Below are 23,755 nucleotides of genomic sequence, written 5' to 3'. Positions count from 1 at the left end.
GACACTATAATTTCCATTGCATATTCTTTCCTCCTTTGTTGAAGATTAAATGACCATAAGCTTGTGGATTATTTCTAGGCTTTCTATTCTGTTCCACTGACCTGTGTCTATTTTTGTTCCAGTAATATATTGTTTAGATTACTACAGCTTTGTAGTAGTCTGGATGTAGATGTCTAGAATTGTGATATCTCCAATTTTGTTTTTCCTTTCCAAGATTGCTTTGACTATTCAGAGTCTTTTCTGGTTCAATACAAGTTTTAGGAATATTTGTTTTAGTTCTGTGAAAAATAATTTTGGTATTTTTGATAGTCATTACATCTAATCTGTAGACTGCATTCAGTAGTGTGGACATTGCACCAATATTTCTTCTTCCAATCTATGAGCATGGAATATCTTTCCATTTGTACTGTCTTCAATTTCTTTTGTTGATGTTTTATACTTTTCCAGAGTACAGGTCTTTTACCTACTTCATTAAGTTTATTTCTAGATATTTTATGACTTTTGGTATAATTTTAAATGGAATATTTTTCTTAATTTCTCTTTCTGCTGCTTCATTATTAGTGTATAGAAATACACTGTACATTGATTTTGTATCCTGTGACCTTACTGATTTAATTTATCAGTTCTAGCAGTTGTTTGGTGGAGTCTTTAGGGTTTTCTTTATATTGTATCACATCATCTGCAGATAATGACAGTTTTACTTCTTCCTTACTAATGTTGATGCCTTTATGACTTTTTCTTGTCTAATTCCTGTGGCTAGGACATATGGTACTATGTTGAATAAAAGTGGTGAGAGAGGACATCCATGTCTTATTCCTGACCTTAGGTAAAAAGCTCTCAGTTTTTTCCCATTGAGTATGATGTTAACTGTGGGTTTTTCATGATGGCCTTTATCATGATGGTAAGGTAGGTTCCCTCTAACTCCACTTTGTTGAGAGTTTTTATCATGAATGGATGTTGTATTTTGTCAAATATTCTTTCTGCATCTATTGAAATGATTGTATGGTTTCCAACCTATTATTGATACAATGTATTATGTTGATTGATTTGAGAATAATGAACCACTCTTGCAGCCCAGGAATAAATCCCACTTGATTGTGGTGAATGATTTTTTTTAATTGTTGGGTTCAATTTGTTAATATTTTGGTGAGGATTTGTGCATCTGTGTTCATCAGAGACATTGGCATGTAGTTTTCTTTCCTGTGCATCTTTATTTGGTTTCGGTAGCAGGGTAATGGTGGCCTCATAGAATGAATTGGGAAGTTTTCCTTCCTCTTCTAATTTTGGAATAATTTGAGAAGAATGGGTATTAAGTCTTCTTTAAATATTTGATATAATTCATCTGTGAAAGCATCTGGTCCTGGAATTGTGTTTATTGGGAGTTTTTTTTGATTACTGATTCAATTTCACTGATGGTCATAAGTCTGTTCAACTTGTCTATTTCTTCTTTCTTCAGTTTTGGTAGATGATGTGTTTCTCGGAATTTATCCATTTCTTCTAGGTTGTCCATTTTTTGGCATATAATTTTTCATAGTATTCTCTTACAGTCCTTTGTATTTCTGTGGTGTCAATTGTTATTTCTCTTCTTTCATTTCTGATTTTATTTATTCAAGTCCTCCCTCTCCCTCCACCACCCTCTGTCTCTTTGTGTGTCTGGCTATAGGTTTATCAATATTGTTGAGCTTTTCAAAGAACTAGTTTCTGGTTTCATTTATCTGCTCTATTTTTTTTAGTTTCTATTTCTCTAACCTTTATTATTTCCTCCCTTCACTGGTTTGGGTTTTGTTTGTTCTTTTTCCTTTAGCTAATTTAGCTGTAAGGTTAGGTTGTTTTTGTTTTGTTGTTTCATTTTTTTGCTTCTTGAGGCAGACCTATATTGCTATAATCCACACTTTTAGAACCACTTCTACTACACTCCAGAGATTTTGGACTGTTGTGTTTTCATTTTTTTCTATGTATTTTTTTTTCTTTCTTCTTTGATTTCCTGGTTGGCCCATTTATTGTTTAGTAACATGTTATTTAACCTCCATGTATTTGTGTTATTTTTAGATTTCTTCTTGCAGTTGATTTCTGGTTTCATAGTGTTGGGGTCAGAAAAGATGTATGATACAACTTCCATCTTTTTGAATTTGTTGAGAATTGTTTTGTGGCCTAACATGTGATCTGTTCTGGAGAATGTCCCACGTACACTTGAATGTGCACTTGAAATGAATGTATTATTATGCTGTTTTAGGATGGGATATTCTGAATATACTTGTTAGATCCATTTTGTCTAATGGGTCATTTAAAGCCATTCTTTCCTGGTTTATTTTGTTTTTGAATGATCTATGCATTGATGCAAGTAGGATGTTTAAGTCCCCTGCTATTACTGTATTACTATTGATTACTCCCTTTATATTTGTTAATAGTTGTCTTGTGTATTTGGGTGCCTCCATGTTTGGTTCATAAATGTTTACAATTATTACATCTTGTTGGATTATTCCACTCATGATTTTGTAGTGTCCTTTTGTTACAGTCTTTGTTTTAAAGTCTATTTTGTCTGATATGTATATTGCTACCACAGCTTTATTTGCACTTCCATTTGCATGGTAAATCTTTCTCTGTGCCTTCACTTTCAACCTTCATGTGTTGTTAGGTCTGAAATGAGTTTCTCGTTGGCAGCATAGAGATGGGTTTTCCTTTTTTATCCATTCTATCACCCTTTGTCTTTTAACTGAAGCCTTAGTCCATTTACATTCAAAGTAATTATGAATAGATATGGACTTATTGCCATTTTCTTACTTGTTTTACAGTTGTTTTTTGTACTTGTTCTTTGTTCCTTTCTTTTTTTCTCTTCTGTCACAGTTTGCTGGCTTTCTTTAGTGATATGCACAAGAGAAAGAAATCCAAGTATATCTATTACTTGTTTTTGATATGTCATTACTATTTTTATATTTAACACATGCATGTAACAGTGTGTATGAAGTTGATGGTTGCTTAAGTTTGAACCCATTCTAACAGCACTAAAGTGGGGCGCCTGGGTGGCTCAGTCGGCTAAGCGTCCGACTTCAGCTCAGGTCACGATCTCGCAGTTCGTGGGTTCGAGCCCTGCGACGGGCTCTGTGCTGACAGCTAGAACCTGGAGCCTGTTTCGGATTCTGCGTCTCCCTCTCTCTCTGCCCCTCCCCCATTCATGCTCTATCTCTCTCTGTCTCAAAAATAAATAAACGTTAAAAAAATAAAAAAATAAAATAAAAGCACTATAGTATTACTCTTCTTCTACCCACACGTTAGTATATGGGGTCATACCTTACATCCTTTTATTTTGTGAATCCTTTGAGTTTTGTAGATATATGTAATGTTACTGTTTTTGTGCTTCCTACTTTTCTTACTCTTGTTTATGGTCTTTCCTTTCCGTTCAGAGAGTCCCCTTTAATGTTTCTTGTAAAGCTGGGTTAGTGGTCATTAATTGCTCTAATTTTTGTTTGGGAAACTCTTTCTCTCTCTTTCTATTCTCAATTATAGCCTTGCTGGATAGAGTATTCTAGGCTGAAGATTTTTTTTCTTTCAGCACTTTTAATATATCCTGTCACTCTGACCTAAAAAGTTACTGCTGAAAAATCAGCTGGTAGTTATATACAAGGGAAACCCTGTAAGACTATCTCATTTTTCTTGCTGGTTTTCAATTTTTCTCTTCATCTCATTATCATGACATTTTCATTACTATGTGTCTTGATGTGGACTTGATTGGGTTGATTTTATTGGGGGCTGTGCTTCCTGAATCTGAATTTCTGTTTCCTTTTCCAGATTTGGGAAACTTTGAGCCATTATTTCTTCAAATTAATTTTCTTCTTCATTTTTGCTCTCTTCTTCTGGGATCCTTATAATGTGAATGTTATTATGCTTTATTGTGTCCATGACTTCCCTTAATCTATTCTCATACTTTGTTATTCTTTTTTTTTTCCTTTTTCCTGTTCAGCTTGATTTCTTTCTCTTACTCTGTCCTCCAGGTCATTGATCCATTCTTCTGCTTCCTCTAGTCCATTATTTATTTCCCTCCAGTATATTTTTAATTTTAGTTGTTGAGTTCTTTACCTATGCTTGGTTCTTTACCTCTTTGTTGAGGGTCTCACTTAGCTCCTCCACTCTTCTTCCAAGTCCAGTGAGTATCTTTATGACCATTACTTTAAATTCTCTATCAGGCATATTACTCATTTCCATTCTGTTCACTTCTCTTGCTGTGATTTTGTCCTGTTCTTTCATTTGGCATATATTCCTATATCTTCTCATTTTGTCTTACTCTTTGTGTCTATGTGTTAGGAAACTCAACTATATCTTTTGCTCTTGGAAGTAGTGGCCTTATGCAGAAGAGGTCCTTTTGCTCTGCAGTGCAATGTCCCCTATTCAACAGAACCTGGCACTTGAGGGATGTCTCTGAGGTATGTTGTGTGTCCCCTACAGTTGGGGCTAACCTCTGTTTGTCTTTGGTCCAGTCATGTCCAATAACTCTCTGCCTGTTGTGGGCAGGGTTTTGTCCCTGTATTATTAATGGGCTAGTCTGGGCCACGTTGGGCTTGAAGTAGGACAGATCAGGTAATTACTATAGTTGTGGTCACATAGAACTGCAAGGTACTCTCCCTGTGTTGTTCCCTGAGAATCTTCCATTAGGGGGTGGGGCATGCAGTCATATAGATGCCTGCCCCCAGCCTATTCCTGAGCCATAGTCAGCTGCTGTGTGTGGTTATTTTCCTTTCTCCCCAGGGCAATGGAGTCACTTCAAAGTGGTGCTGGCCCATATTAGGGCTGCTTGCACACTGCCAAGCTTATGGCATCACTTTGAATGGACTACTGCCAAAAGCAGGATGTCAGGGGCAGTCAGCAAGAGAGGGCAGGTTTAGGTACATAGTGTTAGCAAGGTTTGTGCTGTTCTGCTTGTGGGAGGGGATCTGTAGCACCTTTAGAGAACTCCTGCTGAGGGGCAGTTTAGAGAGGGAGGGTCTGCAGAAGAGCACATGGACAGGGCACACTGTTAGCCAGCCAAGTGGACATTCTTTATACTGGTTCCCACAGGTGTCCACATATCAAGGCTGGGGAATCAGGGAGGGAAATGTCACTCATCCACTCTTCTTCTCTTGAAGATCCCTGCCCTTGCAGCATTAGTCCTGCCATTAGTAAGTAAATCTCTTTCCCATATGCCTCAGGCATTTTTCAAATTACTGCTTTGTGGTAGACTCTGGGTCTAAAGTTCTCTCTTGTCTAGCAAAAGAACAGGACGCAAGATTGAAAGTGAGAGATGGGTCATGTCCTGGAAAAGACAAGAGCCCCGGATAAGCGTCCTTGCCCTGTATTTGTTCAGATCAGAAGGCTTACAAACTTGATGGGTGTGCACAAGGAGACAAACTGTGAACATTACCTTGGTGACATGAGGGAAAAGGGGAGTTTTGAAGATAGTTGGGGTTTGGGTGAATATAAAACAAAATCCTGGTGCCGGGCAGATAGGTAAATGTTTGTTAACGGCAGACAGGAGGCGCCTTGACTGTTTAACTTAGCTAACCTAGGGGATGAGACAGGGGAAATAACCTCAGGGTTAATAAGGCACCTTTTCTTTTGTTAACTGTCTCTGCTCTTGGCTGCTTGCCTGCAGCACAGGGGTCCATAGTCCAATTCCCCAATTTACCTAACTTGGCCCTATCCTCCTGTGAAAGCAGCTTTACTGCTATAATACTAAATTGGGGGTGCTTCCACCCTGAATATCTAATCTTATTCATTTCATATACCTATGTATCAGGCACCTTTGTGCCGTTCCTATTTTAGGTCTTTGCCTCTCTCTATTCTGGGGGCCTTTACACCTCCCTATTCTCGGGGTGCCAATCTGGTTTACTCAAACTGAGGTGTGAGCATTTTATGGCTTTGTATTTCTTTATGCCTTGTTAACCTATTGGTGTAAGCTGGAGGGATTCCTAAGCTTATCACCCACACTGCTTCTAGGCTGAATCTAGGGTCATTTGTTGTGCTGCCTGTGTAAGGGCAGGGACTCAATTTCCTATCACCCTTTGACTCTTTCCAAGCCTAGTCCACCGATTTTTAAAGTTTCAGGTATTAAATCCAATGATTGTTAACAACCCACAAAGTTAAGCCCCTCTGTTTTTCAAAGCCAAATGTTATAGGGATTTGTCTTCCTGGTGTGGATTCCTGATGCCTAGAATGCCTGATATGAGCTCTGCTCTTCTCCCTTCTCTGTGCTTTCCGTGTCCCTCCCTCTCCCTTCTTCCCACAGACAGACTCACAGGTCCTTTTGGCTCCTGACCACATTTCCAACCTTCCTACCCTTTTCTATGTGGCCACTTCTCTACATTAACTGTAGGAGTCAGTTCTGTCAGTCTTGGGTGGGTCATTTTCTGGGTTATTTACACTGATATGGGTGAGACCTTGGTGTATCCATGGGCTATGATAAACTTAAGATCCTTCTACTCTGCCATCTTCCCTGGAATTCTCCTAAAAAGGGTATTTTTTTTTTTAAATAAAGTGTTTTTAAAAATGCAATGATAAATGAATCAGTATCATTCTCTTTTGTCACTTTCACTTGTGTAATACTGAGAATAGTAATTGGACATTATAAAACAACATATTCTGTAGATTCTCAACAATTGATCAATTTTTCCTTCCTTTTCTTTCCTGATTACTCTAGGAAATTTAGAAGCTTCTCTAAAATCAGTATTGCATTCACTATATATTACAGGCATACCTTAGAGATAGTGTGGGCTTAGTTCCAGACTGCTGCAGTAAAATGGGTCAAATAATTTTTTTGGTTTTCCAGTGTTTAGAAAGTTATGTTTATACCCTACTGCAGTCTATTAAGTGTTCAATAGTATTGTCAAAAAATTTACATACCTCAATTTAAAAATACTCTTTGCTAAAAAGTGTTAATCATTCTCTGATCTTTCAGTGAGTCATAATCACAGATCAACATCACAAATATAATAATAATGAAAAGTTTGAAATATTGTGATAATTATCAAATTGCGACACACAAAATTAAATGAGCAAATGCTGTTGGAAAAATGGCGCTGATAGACTTGTTCAGTGCAGGGTTGTCACAAACATTCAATTTGTAAAAAATGCAGTATCTGTGAAGCACATTAAAGCCAAACTTAGTAATACAAGGTATGACCGTATGTTTGCATTTGTCTTCCCTGTTAAACCAGGATTTTGTGTGTGTGATACTATAAACTTGAAGAAAAAATGAACACAAACATATGCTAACTACATCATGCACATACAAAAATGTTGGCATGGACATGTATATTATCTCCATATATGAAATAATATTTTGCTACCAGTTTTATCATACAAAGAGTTTGGGCCATAATAGACACCTGTCCCAAATAGTAAGTATTTTCTGAGCAAGAAAAGGAAAAAAAAAAAGTGAAATTTCAGTCCCTGATACTACTGAACAATCACGTATACTTCGTATGTTAAAATATACACACAGATTACAGAAATAAAAATTTTTCTTGTACTATTTCTCCCCATTCTGTGCCTTAGGGATGAGAGTAAGAAAATAGTAATCGGTACAGGTAAATTATGTCAGTGATGTGCTGATAGAAAAAAGATAAAGGTAGTTGGTATTTTAACTGTCTCTACAGTATGCAAAATAAAGCCACTAATCCAGAAAGTATGAAGAGAATACTCAAACTACACCAAGACTGAGATGCTGTAAAATATAAAATGATAGATCATTTTTACCCGTTAGTCTATTATAGATTGTGTATTTATAATAGAAAAGCATAATAAGCTCTTTTGTTTTTCTGACTTACAGCTAGTTCAATAAAATTCAAAAGCAACGTATTTGACACTGATAATCACCTAAGATGGTTACAAGACAAGAATATACTATTAAAAACAATTTTATAAAGAAATAAACATGCAAGAGACAACACTTTTGTCATCAGAATATATAACGCAATCTATTTGGTCCATATTCTGAGCCTTAAGATTCTCTTCCATACCCCTCCTCCCAACTATTTGTTTAGTAGATATAAATGGCATCTGAACTAGAAAGAATCAGGGGCTTACTTTGCTTGGATGAAAAACAGGTTATATATTGCACATGAGATTTATATATTCTGTAGAATCTTGGGTTTGATAGGCTAGAAACAGCTTATTCCTCAATTTTATACTTTAGGTACAGACCTCCTCATATTTGCCTCAGGAACATTTACAAGCATGTCATACCATTCTTTTCAAGAATCCATAAAAACCAGTACCATCATTTAAGAATTTTATCTTTTTTTTTTAAGTAAGCTCTTTTCTCAGATTTTGAAACATCCCTTTGCACAGCATGGGGAGCACAAATAACTTTGGCTTTAAAACCACTAAACCCCATGTATGCTCCTTGCAATGCACAATGTAGCCATTTATTTTATGACATTTGTAAGTGAACATTATATGATGCTATCTCCAAATAGGGGTGCTTATAGAGCTGGTGAAAGCGTAGAATGCAGACAGTTGGTAAACTGCCAATTAACCAAACCAAAATATATAGAAAATGAAAGACTCCAAGAGAGAATAATGATGACATGGATGAAAATAAATGCAATATTGTGTGATGTTTCAGATGTATAATTTTAAATGAATGTAGAATCTCCTCTCATCCTTTATAATTTAAAGGTGGGATAATTCTTTTAAGGGAAAGCTTTAAAAATATTAGGTCTGTTTTATAACATGTTAGCATTTAAATGTGTGAGTTATTGAATCCTTACAAACAAAGTAAAATGAACAATGAATTTAAAGATTATTATATTGTCCCTCTTTTCTTCACCAGTTCTGTACTTTGTTCAGTGTGCTGGCCATTAGCATAGCTCGTTGCTACTTTGAAAATTTTTATATAATGTTTTTATTATTTCTTGAAGAAATTACTATAAAATATATTTGCTAGTAGGAAATTCTCCTTATTCATATTTTAAACACATCTTTAACCTTTGCAACTCTATTTTTTTTTCTTACAATAGCAAGCTGGAGCTGGATATTTATAAAATTGTAGCTCATTAATATTAGGTGAAGGTTGATAAAAAAAGGATATATTTGTCATACTTCATCTGGTATATCATGATGTAAAAGTAGAATCATAATCACACATCACCTAATAGTGATGTTTAAAGGAACAATTTATCTGGTGATGTATCATTTCTAGTCATTTGTCACAACTGTTTTTCTTCAACATAAATCATAACTCCCTCAATACTCAAAACCTCTTGTCCATAAATAGTAAATTTTTCTATTACTCCCTGATTGGCTTTTAAGAACTTTGATCCCTTTGCTGCTAAAATTAAGGTTTCCTAAATATACTTATTATTTCCATATACTTGCTTAGTCTCCCCCAAAGTATCTTTTGGAAATTACCCTGTTTCCTCAATAAGTTCTTCTGGAAACTCATACTTTTGCTGTTAATCTCCTTCTACTTGTTAATTCCAGCTAAATGCCAGAATACTTCAGATGCCACCATATCCAAAACCCCTTATTCCAAATAGAATATTCTTTTTCCCTTTCAGGGTGACTCACATGAAGGAAGTAAACTATATTTCAATACCCTTGATTACTTTTTTAAAAAATCAGTGTTAGCATATACTCATTGCTCAACAACAACAACAAAAAACCTTCACCGTCAACCTCTGCTGTATATTAGTCCTGAACCCACTTAGATTTTTGGAATACCTTGATTTCTCTTTTTCTTGTCAGTTATCAAGCCTGGATAAAATCATCACAAAATATGTAAGTAAGTAAAGCAGCCTTACATAACACATGAGGCTTAATTGAATAGAGAAGTCCTGATTTTTTTTTTAATTCAAAATAATAAAAAGAAGAATTTTCAGGAAAAAAAATTACCTGAGTTTTAGGAGTCTGGCTCAAGTTGAAAACTAACCTCATGAATAGAAAATGATAAATAAATATGTAGGTAGGTATAAAAGAAGCGCTTGAGATTTAAATTTTTAATTTAAATTAAGCCACCCTAGTTAAACTTAACAGCAAAAAAGTCAGCAACTACATACACAGACTTACACAATAGACTAGGTTTGGGAAAGCTATCCCTGTTGGCCACAAGTAATAGGACCTATATTTTAAATATTATCTTTAAATGGGCATATTGTTTGCAATGGATGCTAATATCATTTATTTGATAAAAAAAATGAACTAAATTCAAATCCCTTTGATACAACTATATTTTCTCATAATTTGAAATTATTAAATACATCAAATGATCTAAAGATGATGGTACTTATTTCTAGATTCATGTGTATTTCTGGAAATTTCTGAGGATATCCTTGGCTTTTATGAACAATATAGGATCATCCTAATAATGTCATCCCCTTCAGTCCTATAGTTGTCTGATGATACTACTTACTGTTCCAGTTCCTCAATCCTTCATCACCTTTGAAATAATCTAAAATTCAGCAAAACAGAGCTTTGGTAATAAGAAAAATATCACTCTTTATAACATGATTCCATTTGTAAAAGCTGAAAGATACTTTTCAGTTATGTAATTTGAAACACAAATTGAGAGCGATTAAAAAGTGCGTGATAAGACATTAGAATAATTAAACTTTTGCTTATGCGTTGGTTCTACTTTATTTTGGTGTGCTGTAATTATTAAATTTAGAGACAATGGTAACTTAGAGATGTGACCTAAGCAAACTGTATCTGTACATGATTCTATACACGTACTCAAAATGAATTATTACATCTATGCTGACCGTGCAGGTATTTGTGTTTTCGCATCACATTTCTGTTTGACTATGCCACCAACTACCAATGCATCTACTTCAGTTTAGGCTCTACTCTTACATTTAGACCTAAGGGCTATATGTAGATAAACTTTTAGTTACTTTTGGAATTTCTGGTCCTCTTGTACACTATTTTGAGGACAATTTGCTACTATTGCCTTTTTAGTTGTGTTGCTTTCCACTTAAATTTAGGGAACCAGTTGCCTACTCAATCATATTCCCCATAGATTATTAAAATCAATTGGCCATAAATTATTCAAAATGTGAACCAGTTTCCATCTTGACCTCACATAGTCAAAAGACAGTAGGATCCCATTGTTGAATTGTTTTCCCAACTATCAGTGGGGTTCAATTAATATATGTAATTATATAGGAGAAAGGAATAAAAATGCTCACAGATTTCTCTCAAAGTCTGGCTCTTTGCCTCCAATGCAGGGTTGAGTGAGAAATATGGCAGTAAGCCAAACTATCCTTCTTCCAAAATCAGCCACAATAGAATCTGCTGGATTGAAATAGAACATTAGGAGTTTAGTTTGGCACTCAGTACTCTCGGCCAGTTCTATATTTGTGACATGATTTACTGGGCCAATCGCCCAAAGAAGCTCTGTGTCTAGCTGCCCAGTTTTGAAATACAGAGAAGAGTTCATGACCACCATGCTTTGTAAACCTACATTTCTGAAAATTATGTTTCTTTATTTAAAAAGGCTGTGAGATAGCCAGATGTGTGTATTGGGGAAAATCAACCATTTTGTGAAAAGGCTTTTGTGCACAATTTCTAAAAACCATCAGTATCACTTGAATTGGTTACACATTGCTTTCTGGCAGAGTAATTTCTGTTTTTATATAGTGGGCTAAAAATGATCAGCATTGAAATTTCATTCAAAGATTCTACAAATGTATCATTAGAGATATTGTGTTTTATTAAATATGCTGTTAGGAAAACCATGTGGCCCAGTGGAAAGAACATGAACTTTGTGTCAGGTATAAATCCAAATTTGTTCACATACTTGCTGTGGCAGAATGACCAAATTTATTAACTAAATTTCTCAAGATTTCTTTTTCTAACCACTTGTAAAATTGCCTCATTGGGTAGTGGTAAGATTACATGAGTTAACCTATGCAAACCCTAACAGCAACATCCCATGAGCTATTGTTACTTTACCCATTTTTAAACTAAGAAAATTAAGGCTTCCGTAATTTCTTCATGGTCAGAAAGGAGACAGGTGGCCAAGCTCATGTTTCAATGTAGACAAAGTGACCACCAAATCCAAAATATATCTGAACAAGCATCATCCCTTCTAATGTCACCTAATTTGTCTGTTCATCAACATCCTCCAAATTGGCAACATTTTTTAATGTCACTGGTATCATTGTCTCATAGTCACTGGATTCATTAAACTACCATAGCATCACCATTGTTGTTTTCATTATACACATAAGTTCTCAAATCTGGAACACCACTCATGTTGTAATGCTACAACCTCCCAGCCATGTAAACTTGGGTGAGTCACAACTTTTCTAAACTTTAGTTTTTCCATTTTCACATTGAAATTGATATTTTTAAGTTTAAGGAAAAATATTTGAGTAATCTCTGGAAGAATAAATATATGCTTATTGCAAAATTCAGTTAGCAGTAACAATTTGATCAATTATCAATAGGATGAAGTATAATTCATAAAGAGTGTTTGGCCTTAATGGATGTTCAATAATGACAGTTTTTTATAAGTTCTCTTAGATTTGGATTCAGGTTAATTATTAGGCCAAAATACATCAAGTTTAAGACATTATATTCTAATTAAAAATATACTAGGTAGGAAACAAAAATTCTAAGTTGAGGTCTTATAATTGCCACTAACAAAGATGTAACCAGTCTGAACCTCATCTTCGTCAAAATCTTAATTAATGTTAAGTAGAAACTTCCTTCCTTACTTCCAAGAATGGTAGAAAAAATTATACTAATAAAAATATGAACTGAAATCCAATATCAAGGTAACACTATTTGGAATGTTAATTCTTTCTAATAGTCCTAGTTTTTTGGATGGAAGTGGGAAAGATCACTCGACATTTCTCAGGATCAAATCCTGTGAATGATAAGTCTGAAGGGCATAAATGTTGCTAATTTTGGATTTCTTTTAGACAAATAGAAAGGTGACCATAAATTATACCACAAATATTAGTACCCTTGCAATTGTCACAAATCAGAAAGTAATCTAGAAGACTAACAATAGTTATCTCTGCATATGAATAAGTGAGGATTTAATTTTTTAATAATTAGAATTCACAAAGCAAAACAGGCTAAGGGAAGGAATAGCAAACTTCTCCTTTTAGTCTAAAAAGTATTTAGTCTTCATTTATGCAAATGCTCCTAATGAGGACAGTGTTGATGATTTTGACCCTTTGTACGTTACTTTTTTTTCCAAGGCAAAACTTTATTTGCCCTCTTTCTCATTATGCTTCTATTTGAAATTGATTCATATTCAGAACCGAAGGTGAAGAAACCTGGGCATTCATTTAGATGATTAATTAGGAAGAAAAATTTTATTCAGTCTGAAAAAAAATGATACACAACCCTAATAGTCACTCAACATTGGCTGAAAATGAGGTGTGATTCCCAGAAGTACGATTTATTTTCCTGGGAATGAAGGAATTACTATCAAGATTAGGCTTCAACTGACTGAGCTGACTCTATGGCACTGGCTAGACATTGCAAATGCAGTCTTGACATCGGCTTACTAACACCCCTTTCTCTTAAAGCACAGAATCTGAACTAACATTGGAACTAATTACTCACATCCTTCATATTTAAGTTAACAGATGGAATAATCTTTTTCCAAAAGACAATACTGATATATACCTGACTCTTGTTAAGGTTGAATACTTTTTTCTACTTTAAAAGTTAATAGGCTAGAGTTTACAAATACATATTTCATAGATATCTTTCATATTTTTTCATCCACAGACTTTCCATCTAATATACTTTAATCACTGTCATAGTCACAAGTAATTAAGAAGCCTACCTTCCATGTCTTTCATTGGATTTAATAAATAATATAGCCCTACCTTGTGCTGTGTAGATAACACGTAGAATTAGTATTTTTACCAGTGTTTACTTTTAGATTTTATTTCAGAGTATATAGCTCTGAAACAATGAGGGAAGCAAGTCTTTGTTATTTTAGAAAAAAAGTAATAAGCTATAACTGGATCATTTAAAGAAAGCTTCTCTAACAAAAATATATTGTTATAATAGTAAGGCAAGACTGTAGGAGATTTGACTAACAAAGACCTGGAAACTTTACAGCACTAAAATATGAAGGGAATAACAGGAAATAAATCACATTTATGGTCTGAGACTAATGCAAACTGAGTTAAGCCAATTTTGATAATTACATTTATTACTTTCTTTGGTCAGATATCAATAAAATTAAATAAAGAGAAGTGAAGGGTAAAAATTTTTTCTCTCCCCCTACTTAAATCTGCTATCAACTGGAAGCAAATATAGAGTGAGGTTTTGACACAGAACAAAATGGATTTAGCAAGAAGGCAAAAATGAACAAACAAAACTACCATACAACCTTTAATTTGATAAAGCCCCAACTCTGCCACTGTATCACACTGAAAAGAACCTTGTATGGAAGGTTTATTTGAGATTATTATGACAATATCCTACAGGCAGACTGTAGCCAGTAAGAAGATTTTCATGCAGTAAGATTAAAATGTAAGCTAAACATTTAGGACTGGATGGGGGTCTAGGCCCAGGGCATCATTCTGAAGGGCCAGCTTCTGATTCTTAGAGCTTTTAAATATTATCCATGGAAGATAAGGGTGCTTGAGCAATATTTTCCTTCAAACCACATGGCTTGAACACCATTTAAATTGAGAAAAAATGTATAATGTGAATTATGTTAATTAAGAAATTCTATACTGCTGGTCAGAGATAAAGATAGTTGAAATATCACTGATTCAAGTCTTTCAATGCTAACTAAAAATGCCTTGAGTATATATCTTCTCTTAAGTTTATTTCAAATATGAACTATATAACTCTAATTTGTACACTGAAACTAATTTACTTCCACATGTATCTATAGTTAATTTTAACATTTCGGAAGAGAAAATTAGAAATATAGTTTTACCCCCCTAAATATTTCAGTATGATTCTGTAGAAAATGTAAACATCCCTTTATATGGTGAGAAATACATTCTCACAAGCTTTCTGGTGATTTAATAATAATTCATTAAATATTCTAGCCTAACACTTTTCCCCCAAATTATCTTTACAGCTCATTTTCAGTATCAAGATCTAATTTAGGACTAATCACATTTGATTGTTCGATGCTCCCAGACTCTACATTTTTAACAGTGCTTTTTGTTAACAATATTCTTAGTTGTTGAAGGGAGCAGATGTGACTGACTGTTCTATTTTGGTGAAGATTGAATTACCCCAATTCCCTATAATTCTTGTAAATTGGGAAGTAAAAACAAGGGATTTATTAGATTCAAAGTTAAACTTTCTTAAAATTATATTATTTAATTGTATATGATAATTAATGCTTAATTTTGCATTAAATGTTAAGTTATATTTGGTCACCCCAATATGAATAATGGTGAGATTGGCCAATTTATTAAATGGTGACAGTTTGATTCCTTCCTCATGTACTGTTTTTCCTTTTGTTAATAAAACATAACTTAGCATCACATGAATATCTAACATCCCTCCCTTTTCCCATCCAACAATTGCCAATGCCACTTGATGACTCTTATCTAAGTTAATGATCACATTAGAAGTTGAGATGTAGTGATTTTTAAGAGATCTATAATTTCATCTACATTGATTAGCTTTCATCTCTAAAGTAGAACTTCTGCTGATTGTGCAGAGCTATTCATCTCTATGGGATGCACTTTGTACTCCATAGGAATGATAATGATCTGTTCTTTACTTAGGTTTCCTCTAAAACTCTTACCTAGAAATCATAATTTTTCAACATAATTTTCCTTGTTTCTGCTTTGTGATAGACCACTTATAGAATTATAAAATCATTTTCATTGTTCAAATGTCCATATTAACCCCCAAAATCTACAGATTCAATGCAATCCCTATCAAAACACCAATTGCATTTTTCACAAAACTAGAAAAAATAATCCTAGAATTTGCATGGAACCACTAAAGATCCCAAATAACCAAAGCAATGTAGAGAAAGAAGAACAAAACTGGAGCTATCACAATTCCAGATTTCAATATATACCACAAAGCTATAGTAATCAAAACAGTATGGTACTGGCACAAAAATAGATACATAGATCACAATAACAGAATAGAGAGCTCAGAAATAAATCCATGATTATAAGATAAATTTATGAAAAAGGGGCAAGAATATACAATGAAGAAAAAGCATATTCAATATATGGTACTGGGAAAACTGGACAAGTAAAAGAATGACACTGGTCCACCTTTTAACACCATACACAAAAATAAACTCTAAATGTGAGACCTGAAACCATAAAAATCCTAGGAGAGAACACAAAGTAATTTCTCTGACATCAGCCATAGTAACATTTTTCTAGATATGTCTCCTAAGGTAAGGGAAACAAAAGCAAAAATAAACTATTGGGACTGCATCAAAATAAAAAGCTTTTGTGCAACAAGAAAACCACCAGAAAAAGAAAAAGGCAACCTACTAAATAGGAGAAGATCTCTGTGGATGATATATCTAATAAGGGGTTATATTCAAAATAGAAACAGAACTTATATGACCCAATACCAAAAAAACAATCTGATTAAAAAATGGGCAGATGACCTGAGTAGACATTTTTCCATTGAAACCATACAGATAGACAAGACACATGAAAAGATGGTCAACATCATTAATTATCAGGGAAATGAAAATCAAAAGCATAGTGAAACATCACCTTATACCTGTCAGGATGGCTAAAGTCAGAAGATAATATATAACAAATACTGGTGAGGATGTGCAGAGATGAACCCTTGTACACTTTGATGGATATAGCTCTATGGAAAACAGTATGGAGTGTCTTGAAAAAATTAAAAATAGAACTACCACATACATGATCCAGTAAGTGCACTACTGGATATATGCCCAAAGAATACAAAAATACTAGGAGCACCTGGGGACTCACTTGGTTAAGCATCTGACCCTTGGTTTCAGCTCAGGTCATGATCTTGCAGTTCATGGGTCTGAGCCCTGTATGGGGTTCTGCATTCACAGTAAAAAGCATGCTTGAGATTCTCTCTCTCTCTTTCTGTCCCTTCCCCCTTGTGTTCTTTCTCTCTCTCTCAAAAATAAATATATTTAAAAAGAATAAAAAACACTAATTCAAAAGTATATATGCACCCCTATGTTTATTGCAGCATTATTTATGGTAGCCAAGATTGGAAACAACTTAAGTGTCCATCAACAGATGAATGGATAAAGAAGATGTGGTGTACATATGTATGTATGTACGTGTGTATAAATAAATATACATATATAGCAAAATATATAATGTACGAATATAAATATACATACATATTTAGAATATTATGCAGCCATAAAAAGTATGAGATCATGACATATGAGACATATGAGACAACGTGAATGGACCTAGATGGTATTATGCTAAGTGAAATAATTTAGGTGCAAAAAGACAAATCCCATATTATTTCACTCGTAAGCTGAACCAAAACAAAACAAAACAGAATCAGACTTCAAAACACAGAGAACAGGGACACCTGGGTGGCTCAGTCAGTTGCGTGTCCGACTTCAGCTCAGGTCACAATCTCACAGTTCGTGAGTTCGAGCCCCGGGTCAGACTCTGTGCTGACAGCTCAGAGCCTGGAGCCTGCTTCCAATTCTGTGTCTCCCTCTCTCTTGTCCCTCCCCCACTCGCTCTCTCTGTTAAAAGTAAATAAACATTAAAAAAAAAAAAAACCAACAACACAGAACTGATGATTGCCAGAGGGGAAGGGAGTTGGGGAGTTCAGCAAAATGGGTGAATGGGAGTGGGTGATACAAGCTTCCAGTTATGGAATGAATAAATCATGAGAATAAAAGGCACAGCAGAAGGAATATAAGCGATGATATTAATAGTAATGTATCAAGACAGATGGAAGCTACACTTATAAACATAGCATAATGGGGGCACCTGGGTGTCTCAGTTGGCTGAGGGTCTGACTTTCAGCTCAGGTCATGATCTCACGGTTCGTGGGTTCGAGCCCTGCATCAGGCTCTGTGCTGGCAGTTCAGAGCCTGGAGCCTGCTTCAGATCTGTCTCCCTCTCTCTCTGCCCCTCCCCCACTCATACTCTGTCTCTGTGTGTCTCTCAAAAGTAAATAAACATTAAAAAAATATAAACACAGCATAATATATAAACTTGCCAAATTGCTATATTGTACACCTGGAACAAATGTAACATCATGTGTCAACTGTACTCTAAAAAATAAAAATGTAAAGAATAAAAAAATTATTATTAAAGTGATTTAACATATCACTGTAGCTACTTGGGAATGAAAGTATGAATTGTTTTTTTTTCTTTGTTTCAGATTGCTATTTAAACTCTCTTCAATATCTGAAAATAACCTAGTCATAGCCCTTACCAAATCTATCATCATATAAATTGACGAAATTCAATTCATCCAGAGCTACCATTCTTGACTCGGAACATTTTTTTTTCTTTTTGCAATTTTTCAATGGATGAATTGTTGTATGTGAATTGGTCATACTATAACCCTGATATTCTCTTGTTTTTCATCCTTCCGCAACAAAGCAACTTTTCTCCATCTACAGTGATTACAGTAATGCTCTTTTAATTGGATTGAGGAATTCTTTAGATAAAAAAAAATAGTCCTCATTCCTAGCAGACAATCATCTTCAGAAACCTTTAGGGTATTATGTCATAAGACTGTCTTGTATATAAAATCATTTAGTTTTATCAATACGTTTTTGTTGGTAAGTTTCACATTGATTGGTACTTTATTTGCTTAAAACCTAAACACTGTCAGTTAAAAAGAAATCCACTCTGGTGTCTAGATCTTGCCATTTAAATTCTAGGTTTGCTTTTTGTTTTTTGGGTTTTTTTTATGTATGTATTTATTTATTTTTGATACTTAGTAAAATTTTATCCAAGAAGCAGAATATATACACACACACACACACACACACACATATGTGTGTATACACACACACACACACACACACACACACACACACATATATACTTAAAAACAGAGGCTTGCCTGGGTGGTACAGTCAGTTAAGCGTCCAACTTTGGATCAGGTCATGATCTCATGGTTCATGGGTTTGAGCCCTGCATTGGGCTTTGTGCTGACAGCTCAGAGCCTGCTTTGGATTCTGTGTCTTCCTTTCTCTTTCTGCCCTTCCCTGCTCATGCTCTGTCTCCTCAGTCTCTCAGAAATTAAAAAAAAAAAAGTAAAAAAAGAAGTAAAAACAGGAACCATTAGACAATGAAATAGGAAACTAAGAGTGATTTAAGTTTTGGTGGCCCTTGACTATTTTTTTTTTTTTTTAAGTTCCTTAAAGACTGTATCAAGATAAAAGGATGGTTTTGGGCAGCTCTGGTTCTGGGTCTCTTGGGACTAACAAGTGATGAAATTAAAAACAAAGCAAAACAAAAACACTCTCAAACAGGTCAGATAACACCATTCCCTGCCCTGCCCCCAAGATAAAAAAAATATGAATTCTTTTAGTAATAATTCAGAATTCATCTTTATCTCCTACCTGCTTCATCAGTGGAAGTTTTTTGGGTTTTTTTCTGTTTGTTTTTTTTTAGACATTTATACTGTGTATATAGGTATAAACTTGTATTAGATGACAAGTGATATTTTTAAGTCCAGGTAGAGAAAGAAGCAATCATTTTTAACTAAAACACTTCTACATTTTTTGATTATTGTTCAACTTGCTACCATTTAGAAAAAAAGCAAAATTTCCATAGTGTTCATTTCAAATCTTACTGCTTTACAACTGTGGTATACCTTCCACTAAAAATAAAAAGATGAAGCAGTCAATCCAGTGATTCCTTGGACATGGCTTCCATTGGGAAGAGATGGGAAGGACATGATGGCAAAGAGAGGACCAACAGATAAAAGGTAAGTTAAACATACAAGAGTTTTCTTTAAAGAAAAGAAAGAAAAAGAAAATGTTAGTTTCAAGAAAAAGGAAAAACATTGAAAGCCCATGTGTCAAGCTATAACCAAAACATGTTCTATCTTAAGTAGGTTTTGGTTTTTTCCCCCTTTTTCTTTTTTCTTTTTTTTCAGATAAAATCTCTCCCCAAACCATCATCACTTTTTTAATGCTGCCCACACTGTGCTTCATCTTCAGATCCTTCATCTCCAAATTTCTCAGGTGGAGGTCTTGCAGAAGGTTTCTTTTCTGGAGAGCTTTCTGGTTCCTCCTCTTTGGGAACCGCTTTTCCTTTGATGCCCTTTGAAGCTGTTGGAGAGAGCCTTCTTCCCTTTGCCTTTCTTTCACGGGGATTGGTGTCACTACAGCCTTTAGCCTCAGTTTGGGAATTTGCTTTACTTTTCTCTCAGGTTTGGACTTTTTAGTCATCTTTTTGGTTTTTTTTCTTTTCTGTCTATTTTTAAATAACTTTAAAGTCTATTTATTCATTTTGAGAGAGAGAGAGAGAGAGAGAGAGAGCATGAGCAAGGGAGGGGCAGAGAGAGAGAGTGAGGGAGAGAATCCCGAGCAGGCTCCTCCATGCTGCCAGCACAGAGTTCAACACAGGGCTCAATCCAACCAACTGTGAGATCATGACTTGAGTCAAAATCAAGATTCAGGCCCATAACCAACTGATCCACCAAGGCACCCCTGTTTTTATTTTTTGAACTGCCATAGTCACTTTCATTATTGTCTTCTATTAGGAAATCATCTCAGCCAGAATCTTTCTTATGGAATGGTGCCTCATCCTCCACTTCTTGTTCTTCTCCACTGCCCACATCTTCTATGAGCCTCTCTATGTGTTTGGAAGCTACTGTAGAGCCTGCCTGCCATTGCTGGAACACACTTTTGTGACCTTCTTTTGCATCTTCATACTGTCCTCTGCTGAGTGAGAATCATCCTTCTTGGTCTCCACATCTTTTTCTTCTGAGTTCTCACTGTCTTCTTATGAATTCATTCAAGATTGCCTAATTTTAACTTCTCAGGAAGATGATTGAATTTTCTTAGCTGGAGTGTCTAAATCTCTTCCATAATCTTCATCAGCATCATCAGATTCCTGAAACTGAATAATCAATGACCTTTCTATTTCTGACAGGCTGAGACATGTTTGTTGTCAAAACAGGACCCAGTGTAGAAGCCGAAGACCAGGACCCCTCTTCCCAACTTTGGTCAATGGGGCCATTGATGTGGAACCTGGAGCTGCTGGCTTCTCAAACTCCACTGCTTCTTGGTTCAGTGCCCCTTAATCAGACAGGCCCCCCTTCTCCCCCATCTCTTCCTTCTTATTTTTTTATTAATTTGTCTTTTGGGGCTTCCTAGGAACTTACCTATTTAAATAAAGGCCACATTGATACAGTAACCCAAGTCCTTTTGTACCCAGTGGAGTCAGCTTTCCTAACCTAGCATACTGCAAGTGCTGGCCTAATCTAACGTGGATACACATGTTATTGAAGAAGGTTTTCAGCAATATTTCATCAAATAAACTTAGATTGACATTCAGATTTTCCCATTATAAACCTGTTGATGGTGTGATTAGGACTTGACAAAGATCATAACTTTGTAAAATTATGAAACTGATCACTGATATCCATGTGAAGTCCTCTTTCAAACAGTTGGTGTAAGTTGCAAAGTTTTAAAAACTGAGCATGGTAGAAAATATGTAATACTGAACTGTTCTCACCCTTTGGGGTTGTGTCACAGTCCTAGAACTCTGAAGAAGTCCACATTTTATCATGAACAGAGGAGATAATTCTATCCATGGCCAGACTAGAATATTACTTGAATCCTAAAATACAGTATTATCATATCTGCCTACAGTCAACTCTAAAAATACTTGTCAGAGTAGATAGCTGTGTTTCTATCAAACCTCCAAGATAAAGTTACATGGTTATTTTTTGTGTCAAATTGTCAATACCTGCTTTTGTGGAAGAATTTAATATGAGATTTGTTTTTACTGTAATAAAACACCTGGTGTCTCAGTTGTGAGGAAAAGGAAATATGTCCTAACCTACCTTTAATTACGTGAGATTATTGATATTATTGATATCTACCAAAAGAACTCGACAATAATGAATAATCAAATTGGATCTGGTAAGTTAGCAAGAAAGAGCACCAAAATATTAACACTGCATATGGCTGGGTAGTATGGAAAGACTTCCTCTGTTTAAATTTAAAAGAATGTACTAAACTTTAAAGGATTTATATTATATCCAAATTCAATAGACTACTGGATGCTTAAAAAGTTCTATAGCCCTCTCATCTGACCAACAGTGTATCATACCATAGCTAAAGCCATAATTTTGAGAAAAGTATTCAGACATTCTCAGTTACCATTTATTTGAAGCAATAATGGTAATTTCAAAGAGAATATATTCTTTCATGCAGTATTTCAGCTTAGGTGAAAACCCAGAAATTACATCACTTATATTTCCAGCACATCTTTGATCCTGGCTCCTAAAATGACACTCTTTCACTGATAAAAATGTAATATATATGATTTTACTTAGGCATACCTTATTAAACATATCTTTATTTATTATCAGAAAGAAAACATTACAGAATCATATTATATTACTGTAAGGACTTTATTACCAGATTTAAGGATGTCAATATAATGTAATAAAATTACTTTAAAATGATGAAAGGAATAAAACATTCTACTAGAAAGCTCATAAAGAGCATAGGATGGAAACATGAGATAAATACTGTATACAATAATTTAATAAATGTTACATTTAATGTTATTAGTGGTAGATTCCAGTCATGCCATATTTTATTTAAAAGTTTACATGCCAAGATAACCAAAAGATACCCAAGGATTGCTCAAATTCTATCATTTATTGTATGTATGCAGTAATATATGAAGGGAAAAAGAGTGTTATATATTCTCCCTAATATCTCTTATTATTTTATGGTACAAGTTTAGCATACTGCAGATATATCTGTGAGTATAAATCAATATTAGAAACAAAAGCCATATGACTATCACCTTTTTTCAGTGGAGAAACAAAATGGATAATTGTTCCATTTGCTACATTTTATTAATTCTAAGATACATTTAATCATATAATGATCCTTTCTATAAATTTACTACTATGTATGAGAAGAATAATGCAAATTAAACTATAACCCAATTCTTTCTTTTTCCTCGTGAATCCTTATGACAATCTTGTTATTTTATGACAATCTTTCCTGTTACAATCCCAAGTCATAGGTATCAGGCCTATGCCTCCCTTTCATGCTGGGGAGAAACCAATATTCCTCAAACCATTAATACTGAGATTTCAATATAGAACTGGACCTGTGTTGGGTCTACCTCCAGGGAAGATGGCAGAGTTGAGGGATTCTACTAAGCTTACCTCAACATATAGATACACCTAGATAACACACAATCAGTATAAATAACCCAGAAAATAACCCACCCAAAGAAAGACTGGCAGAACAGACGCTCCACAGCCAAATAGAGAAGCCACATTGAAAACAGTAGGAAAGGCAGAGGCGTCGGGAACCAAACTGAACCAGGAGGGAGGACCACTGCAAACAGAGAGGACATAAAGGAGCAGACTTCATGTCAAGCACCACGGGCATGGGGGACCCACACTGGAAAGAAAAATTGTCATAATATTTAGCTTTGAAAACCAGAAGGCTCTAATTTTGTGAGTTCATACAGTTAGCGGGGCTTAACACCTAGAAATATAAAAATCAGCAGGCTTGGATCCGGGAGAGCCAGAGGGCCATAGGAAACTGAGTACCCACCCTTAAAAAGATAGCATATCAAATAACTCCACTGTGAGACAGCATAGTAACAGCAGTTTGAAAAAT

General features: G+C 34.9%; 1 pseudogene; it reads right to left on the bottom strand.

The window, feature by feature from the left end:
* Positions 1-20,016: 20,016 nt before the first annotated feature.
* Positions 20,017-21,039, bottom strand: LOC106988177 (nuclear ubiquitous casein and cyclin-dependent kinase substrate 1-like; annotated as a pseudogene).
* Positions 21,040-23,755: the final 2,716 nt, after the last annotated feature.

This window comes from Acinonyx jubatus, chromosome A1 (genome assembly GCF_027475565.1).
Source record: "Acinonyx jubatus isolate Ajub_Pintada_27869175 chromosome A1, VMU_Ajub_asm_v1.0, whole genome shotgun sequence".
Lineage (NCBI taxonomy): Eukaryota > Metazoa > Chordata > Mammalia > Carnivora > Felidae > Acinonyx > Acinonyx jubatus.
Note: the sequence above shows the minus strand (reverse complement) of the source record. Positions and strands in the feature narration are given on the sequence as shown.